Source organism: Fistularia commersonii, unplaced genomic scaffold, assembly GCF_037954325.1.
Source record: "Fistularia commersonii isolate RoL2024-O1a breed Wild unplaced genomic scaffold, RoL_Fcom_v1.0 HiC_scaffold_42, whole genome shotgun sequence".
NCBI lineage: Eukaryota > Metazoa > Chordata > Actinopteri > Syngnathiformes > Fistulariidae > Fistularia > Fistularia commersonii.
The window spans coordinates 717,501-725,000 of NW_028234000.1; positions in this window are offsets into that span (position 1 = coordinate 717,501).

Here is a 7,500-nt window from a genome sequence, read left to right on the forward strand (position 1 = left end):
TCTTCCCATCACTCTTCTAAGATGTGTCAATACATTTCCCTCTCCGTCCTTAATCACCCGGACCTGTTGTACATCCTTTCCATCTTTATCTCTCTGTTTCGCCAACCTATATAGATCGTTCTCACCCTCCTTACTATCCAACTGAGCATACAAGTCATCATAGGCCCTTTGTTTTGCCTTCGCTACCGCCATCTTTACCTTTCGCCGCATCTCCCTGAACTGCTTTCTGTTCTCTTCAGTCCTCTCAGTATCCCACTTCTTCTTCGCTAACCGCTTTCTCCGTATATACTCCTGCACTTCCTCATTCCACCACCAAGTCTCCTTATCAACTTTCCTTCCAGATGACAAACCGAGTACTCTTCTACCTGTCTCCCTGATAACACTAGCTGTTGTTGTCCAATCATCTGGCAGCTCACCCTGACCACCCAGACCCTTTCTCAACTCCTCCCTGAAAACCGTGCAACGCTCCTCCCTTTTCAGCTTCCACCACTTTGTCCTCTGCTCTGCCTTTGTCCTCGTCATCTACCTTGTCACCAGAGTCGTCGCACAAACCGCCATCCTATGCTGTCTGGCTACACGCCCACCTACAACTACTTTGCAGTCACCGATCTCTTTCAGGTTACCTCGTCTATACAAGATGTAGTCTACCTGCGTGCTCCTACCTCCGCTCTTATAAGTTACCCTATGTTCCTGTTTTTTCTGGAAAAAGGTATTCACTACACCCATTTCCATCCCTTTTGCAAAATCTACCACCATCTGTCCCTCTGCATTCCTATCCTGGATACCATATCTGCCCATCACTTCTTCATCCCCTCTATTGCCTTCACCAACATGTCCATTGAAGTCTGCACCAATTACCACTCTCTCATTTCTGGGAATATTCTGCATCACTTCATCCAACTCATTCCAGAACTTCTCCTTCTCTTCAGGTTCACATCCCACCTGTGGCGCATAGCCACTAACAACACTGAGCATCACACCTTCAATTTCCAATTTCAGACTCATAAGTCTATCTGACATTCTTTTCACCTCTAGGACGTTCCTTACAAACTCCTCCTTCAAGATGACTCCTACTCCATTTCTCTTCTTGTCAGCACCATAATAGTATAACTTAAAGCCTGCTCCTAAGCTTCTAGCCTTACTACCCTTCCACCTGGTCTCCTGGACACACAGTATATCCAGCTTCCTTCTCTGCATCGTGTCCATCAACTCTCTACCTTTTCCTGTCATAGTCCCAATATTCAAAGTCCCTACTCTCAGTCCCAGGCTCTTTCCTTTCCTCCTCTCTCTCTGCTTCCGAACACGCACTCCTCCTCTTCTTCTTCTTCTTGTTCTTCGACCCACAGTAGCCCGATTTCCATTAGTACCCTGTAGGTCATCAGTACCAATGGCGGTCGTTGTTAACCCGGTCCGCGACCCATCCGGTATGGTATAGTTATGGTTGACTCGCATGTTTGGTTTTGGCAAACGTTTTACGCCGGATGCCCCTCCTGACGCAACCCTCTGCATTTATCCGGGCTTGGGACCGGCACAGGGAGACACTGCTCCGTGCCCCCCCCCCCCCCCCCCCAAAGGCAGGCTTGGAGAGACACGGGCCAGTGCCGCCCTGAGGCTGCATTACCCTCTCTTTCTTACATTTATTATAAAAATATGCTTATCTTCCTTTTAGCTCATCACACATGTCTTTATGATTTTCAGTCCATGCCTCAGCCGGCCTGAAGCTCCACTGATGCGCATGTGCGGATGCCTCTATCTAGCGGACATAAAATAAAGACAATCATTCAAATGTGAATGAGTCGGCGTGATGCTCCGGGATGTGTGGAGCTCAGGGAGCTCCACGAGTGAGGGAGTTAAGTTAGGGCGGGGGTGCAAGTAGGCTCTAGGATTCCCCGAGTCGGGGCGAGCGATGGGTTTAGAGGCGTATCGCATTGAAGATAATGGCCGCATATCCTTCTTGGACTTTTCTAAAGCCTTTGACTCGGTCGAACATCCATTTATCATAGCAACGCTCGAACATTTTGGATTTGGTTAAATATTCAGGAATGTGATCCGTGGGCTCTATGAGAATATTCATAGCTGTGTCACCCTGCCAAGCGGCACCACTCCGAGCTTCCATGTTGATGTGGGAATACCCCAAGGTTGCCCCATCTCACCCTATTTATTTATAATTGCTACCGAAATGCTAGCCGTTTATGTTGAAAAGAGCAACGATATCCAAAAGTTAGACGTGCTGGGGACTGAAATTGTTATTAGCCTGCTGGCAGATGACACAACCTTAGTTTTGAAAAATGAACATCAAGTCCCAATAAGTGCCGAAAACAACCAAAACATTCTCCAAGGCTTCAGGATTGTCATTAAACTTAAAGAAATGCAAACTTCTTGCGCTGCATGACTCGCCACTAAAGGAAATCAGCGATGTTTCCATGAAATCAGAAATAAAATACTTGAGCATTTTCCTATCCAAGGACCAAACGTTAAATCAATCCAGGAACATTGAATCTAAACTGAATCAAAGTAAAGCTTAATTCTAATATATGGCTCCAGAGAGATTTATCAATATTAGGCCGGATATATTTGACTAAAATGGATGTGTTTATCCAGATGTATATACCCAGCGTATTCCAATGCTGCTCCAAATCAACTCGTAAAATCTGTTAACCAAATCAATTTCAACTTTATCTGGAGGAACAGACCACACCATCTAAGAAAAATCACATATGGTGAAAGAAACAAGTGAAGGAGGGCTGAAAGTGATAGAGTCGGACTGCTTGAATGGGACATTGAAGGTGAACTGGTTGAAATCCTGGATCAAACCTCATCGTTCTTTCTGGTATTGTACTCCAAACTACTTATTCAACAAAGTCGGCGGCCTGAGTCTTCTGCTTATCTCTGACTTGGATATCAACAAGATTCCTGTCAAATGTTCAGAGTTCCATAAACAAATATTATTATACTGGAAAATGATATACGTACACAATTTCTCACCACACAGTATAATAGTTTGGAACAATCGATATGTACTGCATGGCAACAAACCTCTGTTTTACAAGGAATGCTTTGAGAAAGGTATATGGTCGATAATTGACTTGATGGATGACACTAGCAGTCCTCTGGACAATGAGCAGTTCTGTACTACACACAGATTCAAGCCTCCCATATTAGAGTTGCTAAAGTTACGAAACGCACTGCCTCGACAATTTGTATTCCTGACCAAAAATATAATGACGCACCGAACCGTACAACCACAGTTACCCCGACTATCACTCCAGGGAATCTCAATTGTGGACAGAAAGCGCGGCAACTCCTTTATTAGGAAATGTTTCACAGGAAACTTATTCCCTGGACGTCAAAAAAAAAAAAAAGGATATTTTAAATAAATTTGATGAGGAATCGATTGCCACGCTGCGAACCATGTATCTGACTCTACCCATACCCCCAAGGCAAAAGAGACCCACTTCAAAATTATGACTGACATCTACCCATCTAAGGAATTATCGAGGGTACGCTTTAATTTTGAAGATAATATTTGTACATTTTGTGAAGACAACATTGAAACCACTGACCATATATTTTTTCTCCTTCTCATTCCATCGTCACCAGTTTCCTTCTCAAAAGATGATATAACATTCTGTTTACTTATAAGCAACATAACAGATGAACTCTGTGTCAATGTTCTTTTAGGCCTGGCCAAGTTCTTCATTCACAAGAACAGAATGCAAAAATGCTCCCCAAATTTTAATGTCTTCATAAACGATTTTGAAATATAAAAAAAAAAAAAAAAAAAATCCTTAAAACTTATGGAAAAATCCAAAAACTAAAAAATATAGTTACCCATGTCCGAGGTTCCTTTTTTTTTTGGTAAAAAAAAAAAAACAAAAAAAAAAAAACAACTTGATTACATGTTACATTCCCCTTGCAATTTTTTTTTTTTTTTTTCGTTTTAATTTCTTATTTGTCTATCTATTGATTTAATTACTTCCTTTTAATTTCTTTTTTTGTCTCGCACTGTAAATTTCTCACAAACCTGTAACACTATTAACTTCTCATTACATACAGAACAAATGTCCTGATGTCCGTTGCTTCCTCATCCCTGGTTGTTTCATTGACATTCAGTTCTACCTTGCTATGTTTATTTGTACATTTGTATATTTGGGTGTACTATTTATGTTCAATTAAAAACAGTTTGATGTCTGAGATTCCTTGTGAACCGCCAACTTAATTACATGTTATATTCCCCTCACAATTTTTTTTTTTCGTTTTTAATTTTATTTTTCTATCTATTTATTTAATTATATCCTTTTAATTTTCTTTTTTTGTCTAGCATTAAAAATTTCTCGCAAACCGTTAACACTATTAACTTCTGATTACTTACACCACGAATGCGCTTATGCCCCCCCACCCCCCGCTTTTTCCGTACGGTGGCAGACACTGAGATCGAAAGCAAATGGGTGTCATTGAAATGCAGTAACAGGGTGATAACAGCCGTGTTCGAAGTGTGTAGGGGCTTATAGGAGAGCAGAAGCACGTCACGCAATTCACCTGAGTTCGGAGGATCGGGAGTACCAGGGCCCATAGCGGAGAAGCGGAAGAGCGGAGTTATGTGTCTCTTCTCAAAGGCGGGGAAGCTGGGGGGCAGCAGGACCCCTTAGACCGGCTAATGTGAGCCTTCTCCGGACATAGATCACCCGGACTTATGACTGGAGCTCCCGGACCTCTGGGCACACACATATGTGAATGAGTGGATGAGCTAATGTTGGTTTGGTTGTGGATACGTTTCGGCCAATGCTATCAGCACAGCTATGATTATCCCCAGAACGTTGAGAACGAGCTCCCGGAACTCCAGACATGCGTATATAAAAGAGTGGAATTAAGGTGTGTGTGTGTGTGTGTGTGTGTGTTTGTGTGTGTGTGTGTGTGTGTGTGTGTATACGTGTGGGACAGAAGTAATGTTGGGGACAGAAATTGTTATTAGCCTGCTGGCGGATGACACAACCTTAGTTTTGAAAAATGAACATCAAGTCCCAATAAGTGCTGAAAAAAACCAAAACATTCTCCAAGGCTTCAGGATTGTCATTAAACTTAAAGAAATGCAAACTTCTTGCGCTGCATGACTCGCCACTAAAGGAAATCAGCGATGTTTCTATGAAATCAGAAATAAAATACTTGAGCATTTTCCTATCCAAGGACCAAACGTTAAATCAATCCAGGAACATTGAATCTAAACTGAATCAAAGTAAAGCTTAATTCTAATATATGGCTCCAGAGAGATTTATCAATATTAGGCCGGATATATTTGACTAAAATGGATGTGTTTATCCAGATGTATATACCCAGCGTATTCCAATGCTGCTCCAAATCAACTCGTAAAATCTGTTAACCAAATCAATTTCAACTTTATCTGGAGGAACAGACCACACCATCTAAGAAAAATCACATATGGTGAAAGAAACAAGTGAAGGAGGGCTGAAAGTGATAGAGTCGGACTGCTTGAATGGGACATTGAAGGTGAACTGGTTGAAATCCTGGATCAAACCTCATCGTTCTTTCTGGTATTGTACTCCAAACTACTTATTCAACAAAGTCGGCGGCCTGAGTCTTCTGCTTATCTCTGACTTGGATATCAACAAGATTCCTGTCAAATGTTCAGAGTTCCATAAACAAATATTATTATACTGGAAAATGATATACGTACACAATTTCTCACCACACAGTATAATAGTTTGGAACAATCGATATGTACTGCATGGCAACAAACCTCTGTTTTACAAGGAATGCTTTGAGAAAGGTATATGGTCAATAATTGACTTGATGGATGACACTGGCAGTCCTCTGGACAATGAGCAGTTCTGTACTACACACAGATTCAAGCCTCCCATATTAGAGTTGCTAAAGTTACGAAACGCACTGCCTCGACAATTTGTATTCCTGACCAAAAATATAATGACGCACCGAACCGTACAACCACAGTTACCCCGACTATCACTCCAGGGAATCTCAATTGTGGACAGAAAGCGCGGCAACTCCTTTATTAGGAAATGTTTCACAGGAAACTTATTCCCTGGACGTCAAAAAAAAAAAAAAGGATATTTTAAATAAATTTGATGAGGAATCGATTGCCACGCTGCGAACTATGTATCTGACTCTACCCATACCCCCAAGGCAAAAGAGACCCACTTCAAAATTATGACTGACATCTACCCATCTAAGGAATTATCGAGGGTACGCTTTAATTTTGAAGATAATATTTGTACATTTTGTGAAGACAACATTGAAACCACTGACCATATATTTTTTCTCCTTCTCATTCCATCGTCACCAGTTTCCTTCTCAAAAGATGATATAACATTCTGTTTACTTATAAGCAACATAACAGATGAACTCTGTGTCAATGTTCTTTTAGGCCTGGCCAAGTTCTTCATTCACAAGAACAGAATGCAAAAATGCTCCCCAAATTTTAATGTCTTCATAAACGATTTTGAAATATAAAAAAAAAAAAAAAAAATCCTTAAAACTTATGGAAAAATCCGAAAACAAAAAAATATAGTTACCCATGTCCGAGGTTCCTTTTTTTTTTGGTAAAAAAAAAAACAAAAAAAAAAAAACAACTTGATTACATGTTACATTCCCCTTGCAATTTTTTTTTTTTTTTTTCGTTTTAATTTCCTTATTTGTCTATCTATTGATTTAATTACTTCCTTTTAATTTCTTTTTTTGTCTCGCACTGTAAATTTCTCACAAACCTGTAACACTATTAACTTCTCATTACATACAGAACAAATGTCCTGATGTCCGTTGCTTCCTCATCCCTGGTTGTTTCATTGACATTCAGTTCTACCTTGCTATGTTTATTTGTACATTTGTATATTTGGGTGTACTATTTATGTTCAATTAAAAACAGTTTGATGTCTGAGATTCCTTGTGAACCGCCAACTTAATTACATGTTATATTCCCCTCACAATTTTTTTTTTTCGTTTTTAATTTTATTTTTCTATCTATTTATTTAATTATATCCTTTTAATTTTCTTTTTTTGTCTAGCATTAAAAATTTCTCGCAAACCGTTAACACTATTAACTTCTGATTACTTACAGCACGAATGCGCTTATGCCCCCCCACCCATCCCGCTTTTTCCGTACGGAGGCAGACACTGAGATCGAAAGCAAATGGGTGTCATTGAAATGCAGTAACAGGGTGATAACAGCCGTGTTCGAAGTGTGTAGGGGCTTATAGTAGAGCAGAAGCACGTCACGCAATTCACCTGAGTTCGGAGGATCGGGAGTACCAGGGCCCATAGCGGAGAAGCGGAAGAGCGGAGTTATGTGTCTCTTCTCAAAGGCGGGGAAGCTGGGGGGCAGCAGGACCCCTTAGACCGGCTAATATGAGCCTACTCCGGACAGAGATCACCCGGAGTTATGACTGGAGCTCCCGGACCTCTGGGCACACACATATATGAATGAGTGGATGAGCTAATGTTGGTTTGGTTGTGGATACGTTTCGGCCA